Source organism: Tauraco erythrolophus, chromosome 4 (assembly GCF_009769465.1).
Source record: "Tauraco erythrolophus isolate bTauEry1 chromosome 4, bTauEry1.pri, whole genome shotgun sequence".
Classification (NCBI taxonomy): Eukaryota; Metazoa; Chordata; class Aves; order Musophagiformes; family Musophagidae; genus Tauraco; species Tauraco erythrolophus.
In genome coordinates this window covers 23,721,684-23,744,753 of record NC_141468.1, presented here as the reverse complement: position 1 = coordinate 23,744,753, position 23,070 = coordinate 23,721,684, and positions in this window count along the sequence as shown.

Genomic DNA, 23,070 nt, shown 5'->3' with positions numbered 1-23,070 from the left:
GCTGCCAATATCTCTTTTTCAGTTGGAGTATAGTTGGTTTCGGATCCTTTGTATCCTCGACTCCAAAACCCAAGAGGTCGACCTCGCGTCTCCCCTGGCGCTTTTTGCCAGAGACTCCAGGTGGGACCATTCTCCCCGGCTGCGGTGTAGAGCACGTTTTTGACATCTTGTCCTGTCCGGACTGGTCCCAGGGCTACCGCATGGACTATTTCTTGTTTAATTTGTTCAAAGGCTTGTTTTTGCTCTGGGCCCCATTCAAAATTATTCCTCTTTCGGGTTATTTGGTAGAGGGGTTTTACAATCTGGCTGTAGTCAGGAATATGCATTCGCCAGAAACCCACAATGCCTAAGAAAGCTTGTGCTTCCTTTTTGTTGGTTGGTGGGGACATAGCTGTTATTTTATTAATCACGTCCATCGGAATCTGACGACGCCCATCTTGCCATTTTATTCCCAAAAACTGAATCTCCTGGGCAGGTCCCTTGACTTTACTCTGTTTTATGGCAAAGCCTGCTTTCAGAAGGATTTGGATTATCTTTTCACCTTTCTCAAAAACTTCTTCTGCTGTGTTGCCCCATACAATGATGTCATCAATGTATTGCAGATGTTCTGGGGCATCACCCTGTTCCAGTGTGGTCTGGATCAGTCCATGGCAAATAGTGGGGCTGTGTTTCCACCCCTGGGGCAGCCGATTCCAGGTATACTGGATGCCCCTCCACGTGAAAGCAAACTGTGGCCTGCATTCCGGTGCCAAAGGAATTGAGAAAAACGCATTAGCGATATCAATTGTAGCGTACCACCTGGCTGCCTTTGACTCCAGTTCATACTGAAGTTCCAGCATATCTGGCACGGCAGCACTCAATGGTGGTGTAACTTCATTCAAGCCACGATAGTCTACCGTCAGCCTCCACTCGCCATTGGACTTACGCACAGGCCATATAGGGCTGTTAAAAGGGGAGCGGGTCTTTGTGATGACTCCTTGACTCTCCAGTTGACGAATCAACTTATGGATAGGAATTAGAGAGTCTCGGTTGGTACGATATTGCCGTCGGTGCACTGTTGTATTAGCAATTGGCACCTGCTGTTCTTCGACCCTCAGTAACCCCACAGCAGAAGGGTCCATTGAGAGACCAGGCAAAGTAGACAGCTGCCTGCCTTCTTCTGTCTCTACTGCAGCTATGCCAAAAGCCCACCGATACCCTTTTGGGTCTTTGAAATACCCTCTCTTAAGATAATCTATGCCAAGGATGCACGGGGCTTCTGGGCCAGTTACAATAGGGTGTTTTTGCCACTGCTGTCCAGTTAGGCTCACTTCAGCCTCTAACACAGTCAGTTGTTGAGACCCCCCTGTCACTCCAGAAATAGAGATGGATTCTGCCCCTCTGAAGTTCGATGGTATCAAAGTGCATTGGGCACCAGTATCCACTAAAGCCTTATACTTTCTAGGGTATGATGTGCCAGGCCACCGAATCCACACAGTCCAGTACACTCGATTATCCCTCTCCTCCACCTGGCTGGAGGCAGGGCCCCTCTAATGCCTGTTATCATATTCATCAGAGGAATCAGCAGGATTGGAGTCAGGATGGCTAGGAGGATCAGCCCTCCCATTTTGACTAGTGGACTGCTCACTGTAGACTGGGGCAACAGCTGTCCTGGAGGAATTGGAGAAAGTTCTATTCCTGTTGGTTCTTCCTCCCAACTGGCGTACCCTGGCCTCTAAAGCGGAGGTGGGTTTTCCATCCCACCTTCTCATGTCTTCTCCATGATCACGGAGGTAGAACCATAGCTCACCCCGTGATCTGTACCGTCTCTCTTGTCTCTCTCGAGGAGGGTAACGCCTGGTTCTGACAGCTGAAATTCTAGAACGTTCGGGTGGTGGGAAATCTACTTTTTCTCTTAATTCTCGGACCTCTTCAGACAGCTTTTCCACAGCCGCAACACAGGTTCGTATAGAAGTGTCATCATCATATCGTCGGAGGTAGGTGACCAGATTACCTACGGATAGTGGTGCTTCATCGTCCCCGAAGTCCATTATTGCCAATGAGGTGGAATATGCGGCTGGCGCACTCCGTATAATCTTCTGCCACATTGGTCGTGTGCACCGGACGTCATCTGGATCTTCGAGTCTTGGTCCGCTTCTCGAGTCAAGATAAATCAACTCTCGCACAGCCAGTTCTCTCAGATACTGAATAGCTTTTTCTATGTTGGTCCACCTGCTTACATTACATGGCACCTCGTCCTTGTAGGGGTACCTTTCCTTTATGGCTGCCAGGAGTCGTCTCCAGAGGCTGCGGACTTGTGTCTGCCTTCCAATTGCTTTATCAATGCCTCCATCCATGGCAAGGGCTCCCAGCTGCCTAGCTTCACTACCATCTAACTCCAGACTATTGGCTCCCATGTCCCAGCATGTGAGCAACCAAGAGACAATGGGCTCACCTTTAAGGCGGCCATAATCTTTTCGAATATCTCGCAGCTCGCTCATTTTTAGAGATCTGGTGGTTATCCTCTCATCTATGATGTCACTCCTCCTCCATTGAGATTTCCTCTGGGGCGAAACAGAACGCTCCCGCTTCATTTCTCGTGATGGCCCTGGTCGCTCTTCATCATCATCATCATCCTCTCCTCTGCGTTCTGACTTTCGCAGACATTTCCTTGGTTTCTCTTCCTCCAATCGTTGTGATGGCCCCGGTTGTTCTTCTTTGTCTGGTTGCTTTGATGGTCCTGGTTGCTCTTCCTCATTTGGTTGTTGTGATGGCCCTGATTCCTCTTCTTCGTCGTCTAACTTTTGTATACATTTTCTTTTCCTTACGGGGGCAACTGATAACGTTGTAGTCTGAGTAGCTATAGTGCTTGTCATGGGAGTTGAGATGGCAAGCACAATAACCCGAGAAATAAATTGATATACACCCCTAAATGGCCGATTGATTTTGAATATATAGATAATTAAACATATATTCAGGAGACCTTGCAGGACAATCAAACTGGTTAAATTATTCCAGTGATGTTCGGCATTATCAAAATCAACGTAAGCTTTTGTGAATGAAAAGTCACCGGTATAATTGGCGATGATATCCGCCAGGTGACGCTCAAAATTAATAAACGAGTTCCACATCACCATCCCCCTCTGCACCGCCGAATACAAAGACTGAGCCGGTCCCAGCACCGATGATCTTATCAGAGTTACACCGTACAGTATAGCAAAACCCTTAATTACCGATAACATACTTTTCATGCCGGTCCAACACCCAGAGCCAGAAAACCGCATAAACATTCCGCCTAACATCATATAGGGTAGATAAGACAATAAATTATGAATGTCTGGTAACATGTACGCAAGCATAACAAACAGCATTCCGGCCAGCCACATCGTTATCTCAACCCCTTCGTGCCCCACGTTGGGCGCCAATTAAGACTGTCGTGGGTTATGTTGAACCGCCCCACACACAGCCGGTCACTCCCCCTCCCCCACCCCCAGGAATGAGGGAGAGAATTAAAGGATAAACGTGAAACCCGTGGGTTGAGATAAGAGTGATTTAATACAGATGATTTAATACAATGTAGGTGCTCACCACCCCTCGTATGCGAAGCCCGTCTCGTCCCGAAAACTGCAAATCCCGGACGAACGCGAGGCCCCGAAATAGAGAGGGGCAGAGAGGGAGAGAAAGAGAGAGAGAGAGAAAGAAAAAAAAAAAACAGCAGAGCAACAGCGCAGCAAGCGCAAAAGAGCAAAAGTGCAAAAAGAGCAAAAGCGCAAAAAGCCCCTCTTCCCGGCTGACCCTCGCTTTTATACTGGGCATGACGCTGCATGATATGGAATACTAATTGGCCAGTTTGGCCCTCAGTCTTAAGTTCCACACAAATGACAAGGGGAATCGTGTCCCCCTTGTCCCAGCTATGCTCCCCCCTTATCCTGCCGTGTTTCTGTACTCCGCACACTGAAAAGTCCTTGGAGTTTCACTTCCAACCACAAACATCAGCTTGCTATCAACATTCTTCTCAGAGTGAGCCTCTGAGTGAAACCAAAACAGGGGGCTCTTCTGGCTGTTAAAAAAAAACTCTGTCCCAGCTAAAACTTGTATCACCGAAGATTTCATGGACTGGATGTGAGTTTTAGTTGAAAGTTTATTGCCAGTTCCTAGAATAATAATTAACAACGTTAACTTTTGTAGATGTATGGAAGAAATGTCATTCTTCTCTAATCAATTCCAGAATCTAATTCAAGATTAGCAGATTCCCAGCAGCTGTTTCAGTTGTCTTGAATTGTTTGTGCTCAGTGACCAAATTTTAACTTAATTTTTTAAATTATGTAGATTCAATGTTAATTTTGTTCTAGATGGTCAAAATGGCTGTAACTGGACAACGTCACACTGGACAGCACCACCTGCTCCTTGCTGGAAAACATATTTGTTTTCTGTTGTCCTCTTCAGCGTAAAGTCACTCGTCAAAATGGTATGCTTTAGTAAGAGTTGATCCTATCTTTTGCAAAAAGCCAATCTCAATTTTAACATCACTGGTTATTTAATAAATTAAAAATCATACCAAATTAAGTACAGGAGCAAGCTGTGTTGGAGTTGTGGAAACAATAGCTCTGTTGTTTGGACATACTGAGATTTAGGATTAACAGAGCTGTAAGATTAGACCTCTGTTATGAAACAAGGACGATTTTATAACACTGATCTAGAATGCCAAGAATATAATTATTTCAAACCTCAAAAGTGTCTTGATATTTTGTGCAACATCAATTATTTACTGTACCCGTGTGTAGCTGAACTTCACACTACAGAAAACTAGAACTAAAAATGACCTTTATAATGGATTATGGATTTTTAGAGAAGAAATGACTTTCCTGGGGTCCAAAAACTTAAACAATAGCAGTAAGATTGGGTTAATCAGAGAATAAAAAAGATTTCTTTTGTTAAAAAGTAGTTCTCATGTTTATTTATGTATTTATCTTATTATAACATTATCTATGATTCTATGATTCTTTCTTCTGGAGAAAATGCAGTCACTTACTACCTTGCTGACTTCCGCTAAAAGCATCTGATCATAGAATCATAGAATCACAGAATGGTTAGGGTTGGAAGGGACCTCAAAGATCATCTAGTTCCAACCCCCCTGCCATGGGCAGGGAAACCCTCCACTACACCAGGTTGCCCAAAGCCTCATCCAACCTGGCCATCTGATACTGTATAAAGCCCTTGACAAGAAGAGTACTTGTCAAGAGTATTTGGGGCTGTATTTTTATAGTCCATATAAACAGATAATTCCACAGAGAATGGATCAATGCAATGTTAGCCGTGTAGTGCTGGCACTGTGAGTGATCATAGCTGATGTAGGAGCTGTTTGCTGACATGGGTGACCATACGTTCAGAAATAAGGAGCTAATGTGAACTGGGAATGTCAACTGAGGATGTCAATTCATCAAAGTGTAAGCACTAAGATGAGAATAAAATATTAAATAATTCTCCTTCAGATTACTTTTGAAGTCCATTGCTCTAGAATTTTGTTCCATTTCCAGCTTTGCAGAAAAGGACCTGGCAGCTCTGGAGGATGAGCTGAACAAGAGTCAGCAGGGTGCTCTTGCAGCAAAGGTGGTCAACCACATTCTGGGCTATATTAACAAAACTGTAGCCAGCAGGACCAGAGGAAAGATTAATTTTCTGTCTCTGGCACTCATGAGGTTGTGTCTAAAATGCTGTGTCCAGTTTTGGACAAGAAAGAGTTGATCAGCTGGAACTCATCTGCCTGAGGGTTACTGAGCCTGTTTGAGACCTGGAGAACATGATATATGAGGGGAAGCTGAGGGAGCTGGGTTTGTCCAGGCTGGAGAAGAAAAGGCTTAGTGGGGCATGAAATTGCTGTCTTCATCTGTCTCGTGGCAGATTTTAGGATGCTCAGTATGCAGTTCTCTGTTTATCAGAGCTGTCCGTGTTTGCAGAACCTGCACTCCCGTGTTTGATCACACAGTGGTCACTTGTAGGAAGTGAGACATGACAGTCACACTTTAGGTTTGAGGCAAAACTGAGGGGGAAAAAACAATCTTTACATAAGCAAATGGTTTGTAGGACATTGCCACTGGGAAGTCACAGCATTGCACCTCCAGATAGATCCTGGCAATCTATCTTTATTTGCGAGGAAGATGAATGCTTAATTTCTGTCCCACCATGTCAGGGACAAGAAGCAATGATTTTTTTCACTACCTTATCCAGCCATTTCAGGACAACTCAGTTAATATTTATGTCCGGAGATTTTGTGCATCATTCATCATCTCCTATTTCTATTCTCAGGCTGAGCTGACTGACCTAGAACTGTGCTGAGCAGAAGGACTTGGGATGAAGTGGTATGAGTTCCTATTGTGCAGTTGCCCTTCCCTCACCTGTTCTTGAGGAAGTTTTCCACTTAGAAGGGACTGAAGAACCAGGAGCAGAAACCCAGAGGAACCCAGGACAGACATCCCAGCTGGTAAGTCCCTGTGGCTCAGCAGAGCACCAGGTAAATCTGCCAGCCTGGGTCATGAAGTGTCCTGGCAGGTCTGTCCAGCTGGGTCAGAGCTCACACTGATGTAGCTAACCCTGCTTCTGGTTGCAGTGGTGGCTCCCACAGAGCCTACAGAAACATCTCTGCATGCTGCTTCCGAGGTTTACTCGCTGTGGTTACCAGCTTGGATGAGTCTGTACTCATTGTGTATGCCACTCAAAATACTGGTTTGTAGAAGGATTGGATGAAACCTCTTGAAAAATGTAACCAACTGTTGAACAATAGTCACTGAGTAGTAACAGATGTGACTAGACCAGTCAAGTGTTCTTGAGGCCTTGCCTTGGCATGCAGCAGCTTTTGGTCTAGGATATGGCTGAACAGTCCTGCATTTTTCTTTTGTATTTCATGAGGATGTGTTACAGACTCTGAAGAGGATGATAGGATAAATGCCGATTACAAATGTGTTATAAATTCTAACCGAGTAAGAGAAACCTGATCTTGAAAATATGTTACAATGCTTTTTGGCACATTTCAGCTACATTTTGTTTACGATAATCTTCACTAGAATGGTGGGATGGTTGCAGCATGGTACTGTACTCACTAAACAGTATGCTTTGAGGTTATAGTTGAGTACTTTTATTCATGTGGGCACATTTTAGAATGCAGGAGACCAAAGTTATCATCTCAGGAGGTACCTTTAGGAACTCTGCTGAAGCTCACTGCCTGCTGGGACAATGCTTTTTTGGAAATGGGAATTTCACAGACACAACGGGAAGGTTTCCTTTCCGTTAAGTCTTTTGCGCGGCAGTCGGCTGCAAGCAAATTCAGGGAATAACATTATTTTTGAACGCTTTGAAAATTTTCGACATTAAGCTTGGCCCTGTGAAGGCAAGCAGTGCTCTGAAGGGATTCATACCTTTCACGTATGCATTTGTGTACAGATGCAAAATAAGAGGCAATGGTACAGTCACCTTTTCTCACCTGTTCGGTGCTGGACACTTTAGATGGCTGCCAAATGCTCAGTAAAGATTACTGACTTTGCAAGAGAAGTAAATAAAAAAATTTCACTGATACCCGGAATTGATTAGTCATTTGTAAACCAGCCTGACAAAAGCAAGTGCAATGTGAGAATGGCAGCCTGCGTACTCTTAATCTTGCTTTTTGACTGGTGAGGCAAGTGGCAGAGCTGTACCTCTAACACAAACAAAATGAGATTAATATCTAGAGGGCTTTGTAAATTGACAAATACTTGGAAAGACAGTAAGTATTAAGTTGTCAAGACATAGATGGGTAGCAATGTCTCAAATTTCTATAAGGAAAAGGGATTGGTAATATGGTAATATGGACATTTTTTTACCCCACTCACAGGTCTGAGACATAAAGGAGACTTAAAAGACACAGGGAGAGCAGTAAGAGACATTTTCTGTGTCAGAAATAGCAGAAGACCAGACACATGCCCATGTCTCATGTAGACTTCAGCTATTGTGGACTACAAAGAAGATGCTGAGAGTGCGAGAGGGAATGGTTTGGCTGTTCTGGGCCATATAGCTAATTTCTTTACTGTCTGACAGTGTCCTGTTGCGTTCACTGGGCATGAGTAAAGCTAAATTGGGATTGAGTGCACCCTCAGCAAGTTTGCAGATGACACCAAGTTGTGTGGTGTTGTGGACACGCTGGAGGGAAGGGATGCCATCCAGAGGGACCTTGACAGGCTGGAGAGGTGGGCCTGTGTGAACCTCATGAAGTTCAACAAGGCCAAGTGCAAGGTCCTGCACATGGGTCGAGGCAATCCCAAGCACAAGTACAGGCTGGGCAGAGAATGGATTGAGAGCAGCCCTGAGGAAAAGGACTTGGGAGTGCTGGTGGATGATAAGCTCAGCATGAGCCGGCAATGTGCGCTGGCAGCCCAGAAAGCCAACTGTATCCTGGGCTGTATCAAAAGGAGCGTGGCCAGCAGGTCGAGGGAGGTGATTCTGCCCCTCTACTCTGCTCTCGTGAGACCCCACCTAGAATACTGTGTTCAGCTCTGGAGTCCCCAACACAGGAAGGACATGGAGCTGCTGGAGCGAGTCCAGAGGAGGGCCACAAAGATGATCCGAGGGCTGGAGCACCTCTGCTATGAAGACAGGCTGAGAGAGTTGGGGCTGTTCAGCATGGAGAAGAGAAGGCTCCAGGGTGATCTTATAGCGGCTTTCCAGTACCTAAAGGGGGCCTACAGGAAAGATGGAGAGGGACTTTTTACAAGGGCGTGTAGTGATAGGACAAGGGGCAATGGATTTAAACTGAAAGAGGGCAGATTTAGATTAGATATAAGGAAGAAATTTTTTACATTGAGGTTGGTGAGGCAGTGAAACAGGTTGTCCAGAGAAGTTGTGGATGCCCCATCCCTGGAAGTGTTCAAGGCCAGGTTAGATGAGGCTTTGGGCAACCTGGTGTAGTGGAGGATTTCTCTGCCCATGGCAGGGGGGTTGGAACTAGATGATCTTTAAGGTCCCTTCCAACCCTAACCATTCTATGATTCTGTGATTCTATGATTCATTCTAAATCATGAAATCCAGTTAGCGCTTTTTTTTGGTAGGAAATAAGAAATAGGAAAAGTTAAATACTTTAGGCCACTATTTAAAGTTTGGAACAAATGGAGTACTTAGATGGATTGGTGGAACATTTCTCTGAAAACATGATTATAGAACACTAGAGAACACATCAATACGGTGTAACTGAAGCTTACCTTATTAATGCCAGAAACCTTTTCATAGTGCCCTTATGTAATGATTTCCAGGTTTATTGCTTGTATTTTAAATAAACTTCTGCATTTAAAATGTGCAATTACCAGCTTAAAAATCCATTTATTTTTTTTTAATAACTAGGGCATATAAAGCCCCTTATGTAAAGAACAGACAAGAAGTCAGTTGTTCCCTTTACTCGCAGGCATCTAATTTTTGGACAGATTATCTTAAGTGTTTTATGAAGGTGACTGTAAGAAAATCTTTGCACTTTCCCTGGGCAGGTATGTCACTACTGTTAATGCCATTTCTGGCAACAAAAACTGTACTATACGGTTTCGTGCTAAGCTGCTTTTTCCTTCTCCTGCAAATCTCCACCTTGTACCCTGTGGTGATACCATGAATATAACTGAAGGCTCCAAACACCAAGCAGGTGGGGTATGGCACTAATCATTCTTATCCAGCTGGACTGAGTTGAGATAATGAACTACTAATTAACCACTCAACTCAAGGTACCTATCCTGCCTACAAGAGGCAGGCCATTTCCTCCTGGCTGTGGAAGATGCAGCAGTGTCCCTGGTGCTGCAGCCCAGGCTGGTGAGCAACAACTGGTGACCCCGACGTGATACATCAATGAGACCCTGGGAAGCCCCGACTCCCTCGCCGAGCCGAGAGCCTGAGCCTAAGGAGCCCGAGCCAAAAGAGCCGGAGCCAGCGCCGGAGCCGGGAGCTCGAGCGAGAGTCCTTCGGAGAAGAAGGTAAAGCCGCAAGCCCCGACGTGGTATTTGCGGAAGGGAAGCGTGCTGGAGTTGGATGAATGGGCCGGGTCTCTGCTCACCCATAAAGCCTTTGTGAAAACAAAAAATACTAAAACAAAAAGGGGGAATTATGGCACTAATCATTCTTATCCAGCTGGACTGAGTTGAGCTAATGAACTACTAATTAACTACTCAACTCAAGGTACTGACCCTGCCTACAAGAGGCAGGCCATTTCCTCCTGGCTGCGGAAGATGCAACAGCGTCCCTGGTGCCGCAGCCCAGGCTGGTGAGCAACAGTGGGGTAGGTTGGAGAAATCACTGCAACGCCCAGCAACGCTGCTTGTCATTCAGATTCAAGTGGTGCATAGGCATGTTTTCACAGAGGGCACTTTTCACACAATAAAAAAATTCAGTGCTTGACATAATTGTGTTAGATATTAGAAAGCTGACATGGATATTTTGCTTGGTGCAAACATCGGTCATCTCCTGCAGATTTTGTGTTTGAAAATTAATTCTTGTCTCCCTGTCTAGAGACCATCAGGCTGAGCAATTTTTAGTCACCCAGTAACTGCACAGCTTTCAGTATTTGTCTAATGGGCAAGACTGGACTGTTACAGCTTCATGCTGTTACATTGATTTTCTGAAAATGTATTTATTAATGTTATTAAAAAGACAGAAATATGGCTGTAGGCACTCCAGCAAGTTTTTAACAATGCAACAGACATAGTGAAATTCAAAAGGTAGTGGATATCAAGCTAGCAAATTGGTTTTCAAGGGGCAGACCAGGTGGCTGGATACCATGTTGTATCCTATGGGAGTTGTGGAAAGCTCCTCCAAAGCCCTATAGAACAAAGGCAGACCCCAGCTGTCTTATGTAGACCCTCGCTCAGCATCCCCAAGTCTAGATGGCTTCAGATTCCCAGGGTGGCAGACTTGTACATCTCTGAGACCTCACAGTAAACAGTCTTGGACCTTATAAGAAGTACCAGAGTAGCTCCTCTGTGACCACAGCTGTGGAGAGAGATGATTCCTCACTGCTGTTGTCTGATGCTCCCTATAAGCTCCTCTAATCACTGATGTTATGCGGTATCAGTTCCTTAAAGATTTTAAATTCTAGCACATCTATAGAATTATTTTTCTTTCCTTATTTTGTATTTTGTTCTCCAATGTGAAAAACCCCCACCTCAAATCACCACCACTTTTCTATTTCATTGAACTCAAGTTAGGCTCTTCCTGTTTGTGTATTTTTACTTCAGGTATTCCTTCCACCTAGAGATTAATATCTTTTCTTTGTTGCTAGGACTTTCCAGGCTGATCTACCTTTGGGAAACTTGAGCTGTCCTGAGTGGATGCCAGAAAATGTCCTTTAATTTCATGGGTCACTTACGCTTGTGTTCAGGCGTGACATGATCCAGTACCCATCAATTCAGAGACTGACCTTGCCCATCAGAAAATATGCAAGTGAAAAATGTTTAATCCTCCTTGCAGTCAGAGACACAGAGACCTGAGGGAGAGACTGGCTCCAGCAGTAATGCGTTTGCTGCATGCTGCGGACACATCCTGTGCACAGGCTGAGCTGCCAGCTGTGCTCGGTTACTTTACTTGGAGCCATGGACGCCAGTTGTGAAACTGGTCTCATCGCACATTGGTATAGATTTGGTTTATACAAAGTCAATATTTTCCAAAAAAGAGTTTAACTTTAGACGGATTCAACAAAGCCTGCCTAGAAAAAGCTGTTTAATTTCCCTGGGAGCTGTAGACCATCTAGTTCCAACCCCCCCTGCCCTGGGCAGGGACACCTTCCACTAGATCAGGTTGCTCAAAGCCTCATCCAACCTGGCCTTGAACACCTCCAGGGATGGGGCATCCACAACTTCTCTCAGCAACCTGTTCCTGTGTTTAACCACTCTCATTGTAAAAAAATTCTTCCTTATATCTAATCTAAATCAACCCTCTTTCAGTTTAAAGTTGTCACCCCTTGTCTTTTCACTATACACTCTTGTAAAAAGTCCCTCTCCAGCTTTCTTGTAGAGCATCATGCCTCAGTGAGCAGTTACCCTGCTTGACATTTGGGAGGTAGCTCCCACAGAGCCAGCCTCAGCCTCTGCGCTGTGACTGCCTGAATCCTCTACATCATCTCTGACCCTTCAGCAGATCCACTCTTGTCTGTCTGTTCCACTTCATCTGCTCCTGTCCCATGATGAGAATGCTCTGCTGCCTTCAGTCCCTTAAACATTCCCATGGGACTTAAAAAGAGATGCTCTACTAGCCTTCAATCCTGGGTAATTTTCACCAGGTGTAATTACAGCCTGACTTGTCTCCATTCCCCCTGAAATTTCACTTTGAAATTGTCTGTCGCTGCTTCCTATTAGAAAAGCCATTTTGCTTCACTCGTGGTGATTGCACTTCAGAAGTGAGTAAAGTGATTTCTAAATGCAGCTTGAAAATGCTTGCAGCTGAGGGTGATTCTGGCTTTTTTTCTCTTTTTTTTTCAGGCAGAATGCAGTAAAATTGTTAGTCAACAAAGGAGATGGAAATTGAAGCTTTATGTGTACACATCAGAGAGGAGCCTGGCTGATGAATGGAAAGGTAAAATAATTCCTTCTTTGAAAGCTGACCTTTCCTCTGGCAAGGTAAATCCAATTACAATAACTGCTCTGATTTCATTGCAGTACCACTGGGAGCACTCTAAATCCGTAAAATAAATTAGCATAAACACAAAGCACACGTGGTAAGTATATAGAAAACTGTTCCAAGTTCTTTCTGTGCAATATTAATATGTTATTTATCAAAACTGTGAGTGAAGGCTCACAAGTGAGGGATGACTGTTTCAAGCTACATATGACTTGTGATAGTAAAAGAATAAACATTGCTGCTTACTGCTAGGAGGGTGTCTCTTTGCAGAAGGCTTAGTAAAAGAAGAATTTCTACTCCCTGTCCATCATTGAGATTAATTCAGATCCTATTACACAAGCTTTGTGGAAACATATTTTCTCTATTTCTGTCATCTGCAGTTGCGATAGTTTTGGATTTAATGTTGAAATTTAAAAATTTTAATTTCTTCCTGACAAACTGATTGTAAACCTCTTGATAACAAGATTGTACAACATGTGCAAAGACGTGTGAGTACATTGGATGGTAACAAATGGATAAAACCAAAAAATGCGTATGCATGAAAAAAATTCAGATAAACGGCTGTATCTGCAAGTTGCTTGCAAGTCTAATGTTATGATTATCTCTTAATAAGACATTACATAAAAGGTGATTTTTAGCTTTAAGCTGTTAAAAATACATACGTTGATTCCTAAGTCTACCCTTAAGCAAGGCTTGAATTTTAATTGCTGTCACTGGGAGAATGTATAATTAATACAATATGCAATTTTGGTATCATCTGATTAATTGTTCTTATAGTTAATTTAGGAAGCCTGTTATTGATACTAGTTACCTGGACAACAGCTGAGATTGTTACAAATACCTGTTACTAAACATTAAAATCACTGATAATCAAGTTAAAGAATTAGAATATTTCATCTCCTCTAATGACATTAGTAATGGATTCTGTGGGAATCTTAACCAACAAAACTGGACATTTAGTGAGTCTATTCAGGATTAGTTAAATCATGTATGAAATGTCAGCTTTTAGATTAATTTATTGGAGAGAACAGAAAGGTGCTCCTTTCTGAACGTTTCCTTTCCACTTCAGCCCATGATTGTGATCAAATGCAATTTTCAAGTTCATGGAGACATTTCCATGTGTGTACTGAAGGTAGCTCCTGTCAACGCGACTACAGTCTCCTGGGGAGAGACGGGGGAGCGGGAGTAGCTGGCACAAGCTAATTAGAAATGCTTGTTACGTACTGTGTGTAGAAACGCTGTGTTACCTGTACTTGGCACATGCCAGAGCGTTGGTCAGCCAGCCTCCGGCTGAGCAGACCTATCAGGCTCCCAGCAGGCAGCAAGTGAATATTGAACGGCACCTTTTAGCTCCACACAGTTCATTCTGCAGATCCTCAACTTGCTCTCTGGCTTAGTAAGGGTACCAGACTTACTGGATAGAAAATCTTTCTTATTGCAAGTTTCTTAAAGCTCAGGCCAGTTTAACAGTGAAGCAGAGCTGGTGCTCAGAGAAAAGACCCTCACTCTACTTCAGAATACTGAACTCTAAGAAAAGGGGAGAAAATCCCTCTACTCCAATGTTCCTATTCACCAATATTGCCAAGCATATTTTAATTGTATCTATTCATCAATTCTAACATGCCAACAAAATCCATTGAGGCCTCCTCCCCCTAAACCCCCTTCCCCAAACCGGCATCTCCTACCCACACTGTTCAGCGCTGTGTTGAAAGAAGGAAAGAAAAGAGGGGTGATGCAGGAAGGTCAAGAAAAACTTACTTCATAGAGGAGCATTGCAGCCTGGCGTTTGATTTGGACATTTAGTTTAGGTACGGCGAACAGAAGAGATAAACATACAATTTTGCACAGGCTGCTTTTATGACAGGAAAATGCAAGCTGGATTTGTTCTGTTATCACTGAGTTTTCATTTAGTAATTTCATGCATGTACCTGCTGTCCTCTTTCTTTCAGTCTTGTACATCCCTTTTGCTGTACACGTGTCAGGTGTTTTCATCCCAATATTTTTGCGGAGGAAGAGCAGTACTTGGGAAAATATTCCACAACTGTGTTTTTATTTATTTTCTTTTTCTCTTGACATGTACTAAAGTAATGAGCTCTAAGATGTCTCTGGCTAACTTTAATAAATAAATTATGAAAATAATTTAGATTATGAAAAATGTCCTGTGCCAGTTGTGTCTGAATAAAGCGGTTTATATTAAATTCCAACTGAATTTCTGTGGCCTGGGACCACCTTTAGTGGTTCAGTTATGCCACTGAAGTACAGGCTTCAGCTGACCAAGTTTGCTGTGGTGAAGGGCATTCAACAGGTCGATGGCCTTTCAGTCACCGCCCTTCTGAGGACAAGAGCCAAGACATTTGCTGCCTCTGTCTTGCTGAAGATGAGCGGGCCCATCCTGACTGCCCAGCAGGACTCAAGCTCGGCAAGACTGTGGGAATAAGGTCCTGGTCCAGCCCAAGTGAGTGCAAAAGAAACAGTCTGGGCTAACGTGGAGGAGAGTTGACTCCATTTCATTTGTAAAGCTTTTGTCTTTGAACGCTCTAATAAAGAAAAGGCTTTAATATGTCAACACAAGGGCAGATACATGTTAATGTTTCAGAAGGCAATTAAGGGAGCTATCAAGAGGAAGGTATTTTAACAGAAACATTTGGAGGTAATGCATTACTGGAATAACAGTTCTGCTAAATATTAGGAATTATTTCTCCAGGAGTAAGAGATAATTGGACCAGCACATACACATTACCTGGCGCACAGAGAAAGTCGATTAGCTGGCTGCCAGCCTGCTGACAGAATCAATGTTATCTTATTCATACATTTGCCGCTTGATTAACCTTCAAGGGGAAGAAAATGGAAATGATACCATAAAATCCCCAGTTTGCATTCAGGTATAGCAACTTCTATGCCATAAAATCTGTATGTATCAGCTATCAATGCTAAATAAGTCTTGTCAGTGTTCTTCAGGAGCCAAATGCTTTGGGGCTTTATTTCTGCTATAAATCTGCAGAGGAAACATCATTAAAGCTAGCTATTTGTGTAGTCATTTATTACTCTCAACCTGATAGATTTCTCAGCACAGTCATAGCTTATTTGGACACATTTGGTATCACTTACCACATGGTATTTGGCTTCCTAAGCAAAACCAACAAATGAACATTTAAAATTTCAACATTGTAATGGAGACATTAGCATTCCTGTCTCTAAGGAGTTTCCTAATGGAGTCAGCTCCACAGAACACAAGAAGCTGGTGGGAAAGGCTAGGACGTGGATTTAGAAGGCGTTAGGTACTATAGAGTAACAAGTCTTGTGTACGTATTCATCCTACGGTAAAGCAAAGCCTGGTCTTCAGTGAGAATGGGGGATTTATTTGACATGTAGCATGGGGCAAGAATACGCACACCCATAGTTGCCACACAGAGGTAGTTAATACACTATAAATCCATAGTCTAGTTTTAGTTCGTGGTAGCTGTTACCACATTCAAGGGGCAAAGCTGAACATCACGATGGCTCATATGCATCACTCTTACCCTCCGGGCAGAATTCATGTTGCACGTGAACCAGTAAATTCCACTGAGTTTGGCTTTCCAGATCTGGTGAACAGTATTAGCACCTGCTGGTCCTCCTCGTTTTCTTCGTTGCTGGTAAGGGGAAATGGTTCTACAGCCTCTTCTGCTCCAGCTGCAGTGCTGTACTGCGGCCGGGTGGGTGCTTGGGGTGGGCAGAGGCAGAGCAAGGTGCTGCACAGTCAAAACACAATCTATGGCTCTAGCAATAAGGTGTCATCAGGATGGCTGAGGGAGGGACAACATGGGAGAATAGAGTAGAACTTGCATTGACTTTGGCATTTTGGCTTGGAGGAGTAGTGTGGTTTGGGAGAAAATTCCCTGATGGACCTGCCAGCTGTGCACTGGTTCGTTTTGCAGACTGGATCTTTCGTGAATGCAGCTTCTCCAGGAGAAAACGGCCCTGGAGGCTCCACCTGAGGTACGAACCAGCCCGGATAGAGAAATAAGGGTCCAGACGTGTGACAGGTCCCACATGAATGCCTGGCAGGAATGTTTGGTCCAGGGTAGCACACTAAATGTTGTCTGAATTGAAACTCCCAGACCACGTATACTACAGCAGTGAGGAAATCAGCACTGACTGCTTCAATTTACTGATCCGCTCCTACGGCACTGCGTCGTGGCTAATGAAGAAGTAGCCAGCGAAAGCTGGGCACAGCCTCTGTAAGAATTGGCTTTAGAGAAATAGTTTTTATGTGCAAAGAGGTATATGGTAGAGAAAGAGGGCAGAATTTCAGAGGAAGGATCAGCAGGCAGGGACGTCGCAGATTGCAGACTTTGGGTGAAGGGGAGGGCAGCAGAAACGAATTAGCGACCTGCCCAGTAAAGGACAAGCACTGGCTGCACGGCTTTGGGCTGTGTCCGACTTCCCGGAGTCTGACCGCTGCCTTTGGTAGCTCTGGGCTCTCACTCACCCACTTTCTGCTCATCGCCTGCTCTCTTGCAAAAGCCAGCAAGTCAAGCGATCTCTCCCATGCCCCCTGCATTGTATAGCTGAGGCAGCAGATCCGTGGGCTTTCATTTCTCAGTGGGTAATGTTTTGGCCTGCAGAAACAAAGCAGCAGGCAGCTCTCCAGAATACAGGGTGCGTTTTAATGGCTAAAAAGTTGAGGCTGCTCAGTGCTTGCCCAGGAGCCCTCCAAGCAGGGGCAGCTCTAAGCTGCCTGCATAGGAGCAGTACGGTGGTTGTAGGATGGTTATAGGCTTGCTGGCTTCTTGGCTAGAGCTGCCATGGTATTACTGGTCTCTGACAGCAGCTCCCCAGTGTTACTGCTGCCCAAGGACTAGGTAGTAACATATAATAAATTAGCAAGTTATCTCATCAGAAGTCTCCTGCCTTGATTTTGCACATGAAAGCTGTCATCAAGTATCTTGCAATTTATTGTTAGACCAAACAAGAAACATTAAAAAAACCTCTAGTGATTTACACATCTTAATCCGCTACACAACTTAAAAAACTTAATTGTACAACTTAAAACTTGCAGAAATCAGATAATATTTTATGGATGCTTAGGGTAAAAATCAAAACCAAATTCCCATTTGCAGTGAAAATGACATTTCTATTTTAACATGTATTTGCTGAGGAAATCAGTACAATAAAAAAACATGAAGTTTTAATTATAACTGCGTAAAGCCCAGGGCCAGAACCTCCACAGGAGATATTTGGTCTGCTGGGAAAAAGAGGAGCGTTTCTGCAGAGGACATTTCATTTGCCGGCCCACATTTTCTCTAGTATTTCCCAGAGATTCAGTGTAACATAACATCTGCATTTAGATGGTAAAACGGGAAATAAGGAAACGAAATAGCTCTTGCCTTATGGCCAAGTGTCTCTTTCCAAGACTTCGCTCTTGGATTTTCCCTCGGTTCCCATCCTGTGGTTACTTTAATATGAGACTTTGTTTAAACAAAAGGACTTATGGCAGGAGACCAGGACTCCCCAGCACTTGAGTAGAAACTGATGATTTAGAGCAAATTAAGTAGTGGCAGGCCAAGCCAGCAACTCTTATAAGTAAAGACAGGCTTGCAGTATTTCAAAGAGAAATACTTTGACTGCCGCTGTGGGACATTCTAACAAATCTGTGGGAAAAAAAGTTAAACAGACTTTTGCAAAGATCCTGGAATATAGAGGAAAAAATATGTATCTGCATACATATTTTATTGCTGGCTTTTCCCAGGTTGATGTTCCCTGTCCACAACAGATTGTTCCCTGATTTCACATGGTCTGAGAGGAGTTTCCAGGAGAGCAGCCAGGCTGCTACAGAGCCTGGAGTCAGGGGTCTGCATGATGGCAGAGACCTTCGGTGTGTTGCATGCCATCCCTTTTACAGCCAGCACCTGCCTAGCTGAAAGGTTATATATGTTGTCCCAGCTCTCTCAGCTTTTCCTCATAGGAAAGATGCTCCAGTACCTCGATCATCTTTGAGACCCTTCACTCAGTGTCTTTTTCCCAGGTGTTACCATATTCTCTGCCACTACCTTGGAGTTGTTCTCAGGATATTTAAACCTTCTCCCAGAAGCTCCTCTGAGTCTTCTGCCACTCTTGTCATCTGAAACATCCCTTTGCTATGCTGGGGTATCTGGTTCCTCAGGCTCTCAGCTCTGTTATTTTGGACTCTTTCTTCCTTACATCTAGTCTGAATCTACTCTCTTAGTTTAAAACCATTGCCCCTTGTCCTATTGCTACAGGCCCTATTAAAAGTCTGCCTCTATCTTTTGTATAAGCCCCCTCTGAGTATTGAAAGACCGCAATAAGGTCTCCCCAAAGCCTTCTCTTCTCCAGGCTATTTATTTCTTCTGTACATCTAGTCACTCCTTTACATTGTTTAGGCCTTTCCAATAACAGGATAAATCTGCCAATGTGAAGTCCATAGGACTGTACATAGAGGACAAAGAGTACAGAGTTTTCTTAGCCCCCATTGTGGCACATCCTTTTTCCAAGTTTGCATGGATGAACACATCCATCACTTTGCAAAAGAAATTCCTGAGTTGCTCTCAGAAGCTCTTTCCCTCAGCAACAAAATGTACCCATTTGTCTCCTCTGCTGTGCACCCCAGGGTCTGGGCACAGGCTTGTTATCCCAGAGCAATAACTGCCGTAAACTGCCATGGCTTTATTGACATATTGTAAAAGCTCTAAGAGCAAAAACCAGTATAATCTTTTAAGCATGTAATTTTTCTTTAAAGGCAGGCATCTGCAGTGAAGGATATGAGGTGGTTTTCTGTCTCATTTCATGCAAGACATAAGATTTTACTTGTGAACCATGCATTCCTCTTCCAGGGATTTATTGTATTCTGTTCACTCCCTAGACGTGTTTTCAGAAAGCTAGACTGGTGAATGCTATGAGCCCTGAGATTATAAAGCAAAATTATTTCTAGTTAACCGAAAGAGTCTTCTCGAGCCCAGCAGGAGACCCAACAACTCCTTTCAGCTTAAGCTGGCTCTGACTCTGGGCATATTCATTCTGTGAACAAATAGCAAGTCAGTAAAGCATTGTCAGAAGCATCAATAACCACTGAGGACAACAGGACTGACAGGCCAGCATTTCTTTGAATGTGACCTGCAGAGCCCTGAGATCCTCATAGGTGTGGCAGAGTAATTAATAATTTTTTCTGTTTGTACAATGTTGTAAAACAGCTAAGAAATGCTTTAGAACTGTTCAGAGAAGAGCAAAAGCTGAAAATTTGTTGCTTGTAAATAACGTACATAGAATGTTTTTTCATTAGTCACGGTCTGTTTAGAGACGAAGTGGAATATTCCTCATTAAAAGCCAGAAAATACTGGAAGGTGTCTGAAAAATAATTGTCCTGTTTAAAACTCCCAGTGTGCTCTGTGGCTTGCATTTTAGCAGAATGATTTTAGTAAGAAAACCCACTGTTTCTTTAAAGCGAAACATTCCTTGATCAATATTCCACAACGTTTCTGGTAGAACAAAATAAAGCATTTTCTGCTGTAAGAATTCAGAGAGCTTTCCTGCAGCACCCAGTGCCCTACCTATGGCATATTTTCAGCTCTAGTTTGGGTAGCTTAGACACAGCCTAAGTAGCTTTGGGACAAGTTGTTTCACTTTCCTGTGCTTCAGTGTCTCCATCCATAAGCTGGGGACAACGATGATGAGTGCTCCCAGTGCTTCTTGAACCCTCTGACTGAAAAGTTAAAGCTGGGTTTTCACTATTCCTATTAATACTCTTCTACGACTGTGATATGAAGAGAAGAATTTTCCTCTCCACAGTGCTAGGTCAAGTGTGTTTAAGGCTGTCTTCAGCTTCCACTGGGTCCGTGGCTTTAGGAGCCTGGGCTGATGCTCTCAGACTTAGCTGTACCCACTTAGTGCTCCTTTTGATGCAAGCCTGAAAGGACGGTGTCAAGCTTTCTTAAAGCTAGAGATGAAATACTCTCAGTGCAGCACCTTTCTCTTACAAATACAGAGCCTGTGAGCGCTGTCTCTGCTGTACTTTTAACTGACAGATAACCTGGTGTCTGGTAACCAGGGACAAGTGAGAGGAACTTCAACTCTGCTTTGCTTGCCTCGGGGTCCAACTCTGGCTTTGGGAGCCAGCTCTGAGATACAAAGGATGTGCAAAATAGCTGCCAGCTATACTGCCCACATCCCCAGCACAGAGATAAATTCTGTCCTGTGTTTTGGTGCCAAGGAGTCATAGGAAGCACCACACAGAAAAGGGCTCCCAAGATCAGGGCTCAACTCACTGTCAATATCAAAATATAAACTACCCAGCACACCTAGCTTTGTGGGGAACAGAGCATCCCCACCAGCATGCCCAGCATCCGCAAATCCCAGTGGAGTCGGAGAGATGCATAACGTGTTGCTGGGTTGGGCCTAATGCATGATAATGGGAAACGAAATGACTAAGTATAGCTTATTTACAAAGCAAAGTGGAGAAGATGAACATTTCTATGCAACAGATACATATTTATACGTATATATAGAATTTGCAGGTATACAATTGATACATATAAATCTGTGTGTGTGTATGTGTGTGTACATTTAGTCAGTACAGCTCTGAGCACTGAGTACTTAAAAAGCTTTATGGCACTTAAAAAAAGTCCCAACAGAAGCAGTTCTCTAGCTGACTGTGAGACAGAAATGGCTGATCTCCTGCTGGATTTGGACAGCCTAAACATAGCTCAAAAGACGCTTCTGACACACTTGTCTCTCCTGTTGGGTTGTCAAACATACTCTGAATATGAGCACCCTGAAGAAAGGGGTTCCTGTGATCTCAACATGCGGTCCTTTTCCTGGTGAGGTAAATGGGAAAGCAGCCTTGGAGAATTCGAGTCTTCTGATTTGTCAAGCTGAAACCATTAGGCAGAGTCTAGGCAGATGGAGATGCTAATGCAAGTCAGACTGAAGAGACATTTAAAAATGAGGCTGTGTCTCATCTTCCTCATCTTTGGTCATTCAGTTTAGGTAAGTTTCTCTCAGTGAGTAGGGCACTAACATTTTCCTTTCAGTTCAGCAAGGCAGTGTTTGCTATGTGCCTTCATCAGTGTTACCCATCTACCCCACATCAGCCAAGACTAAGCTGCAGATGCTCTCTACTTGCTTGGTCAGTGAAATACCATGTCTGGGCCACCATCCTGCCCTTAGCAAGTAGTCAGTGCATTAATGCTCACAGCTGAGTGCCTGACATCCGCAGCCTCCGCCTTGTGAAACAGGATGGTGCAACAGTCCTGCAACGCGCAACACAACAGGTGAAGATGAGTGAAGTGGCTGTTCTCTCAGTCCAGCTTGTTCTAAGGACGAGGAAAACTATACGCTTTTCTTTCTTTAAATTCCTCCAGTCAAGTCTGACATTGACAGGGAACCAGCAGATCTTAAATCAGTAGAAACCAGCAGTATCACAGGGAATGACAGTGTATCTACACAGACATGAGTCCTGCTCTTGAATGAATAGAGGACATGTGCACCTTAGTGGGCAACCCTTCCTAGGAAACACCAGCCCTGCATCTTCTGCATAGTAAAAATCCCTCTAATTATTGAATGTTGCTATTTTCAATGTACCATGCAAAGTCTGGATCCTTAGTTTTTCAGACAAGGTCTGCTTTGCCTGAAATATATGTATATTGGTGGATCACTTTAGCTACAGGCCAGCATGGTTGATATTTTGCTCAACATGCGATACCAAGCGAAGAGTGAACAGGCAACATCGAAGATTTCCTCATGCATTTGTAACATTGACAGCTGAGCTGCTTCCACCCTGAAGAAATTCACCATGCTGCCTTCTGGCAGTTGAAAGTATAGTGGCATAAGGGAGTTGCCTCTCTTTGTATCTAGCCTCAGGATCCTATTCTTTCACTCCGCTTTTATTAAGAGGTTTCTGATTTTCTTAAGGCAATTTTCTGTACTTTTTCTAAAAATTTATTGGTGTTTAAGAAGTACTGAACTATAATGGTTTTAACTTGCCCAAAAAATTAATTCTAACTAGAGAATTGGATATCTCAGTGAATAGTGGGGCATTTGGCTCACCTCTAAAGTCTTGATGCGCCGTTGCTTTCAGGTGAATCTGAATGGATGCAGTCACCCATCAAGCCAGGCAGAAATCTTGCTTGTAGTCCCGTCACGGTGATGCTCCACTCCATGGCTGTCTCGCTGCAGAAAGCTTCCTCCTGTACCTAGGGGAGAACGAGGCCCTGACTATGCAGGTGCAGATTCATTATTTTAAAAGTCACACCAGTTTGTCAGTCACGCAGGCGGTGGTGCCCAACACCTTGCAGCTTGTGTTTGAGCAGGTCGGAAGAGAGGTGACCAACCTACAGCCCTGGAGCCACAGGCAGTGTACAAACTGCTCAAATCCCTGCTCATCCCACAGCTGCCTCGCACAGCCGGCTCTGCTGGCATGTGGGCTGCAGGGAATGTTGACATCTCCAGGGCTGGAAGGAGACAAGCCGGCAGGAGCTGTTGCAG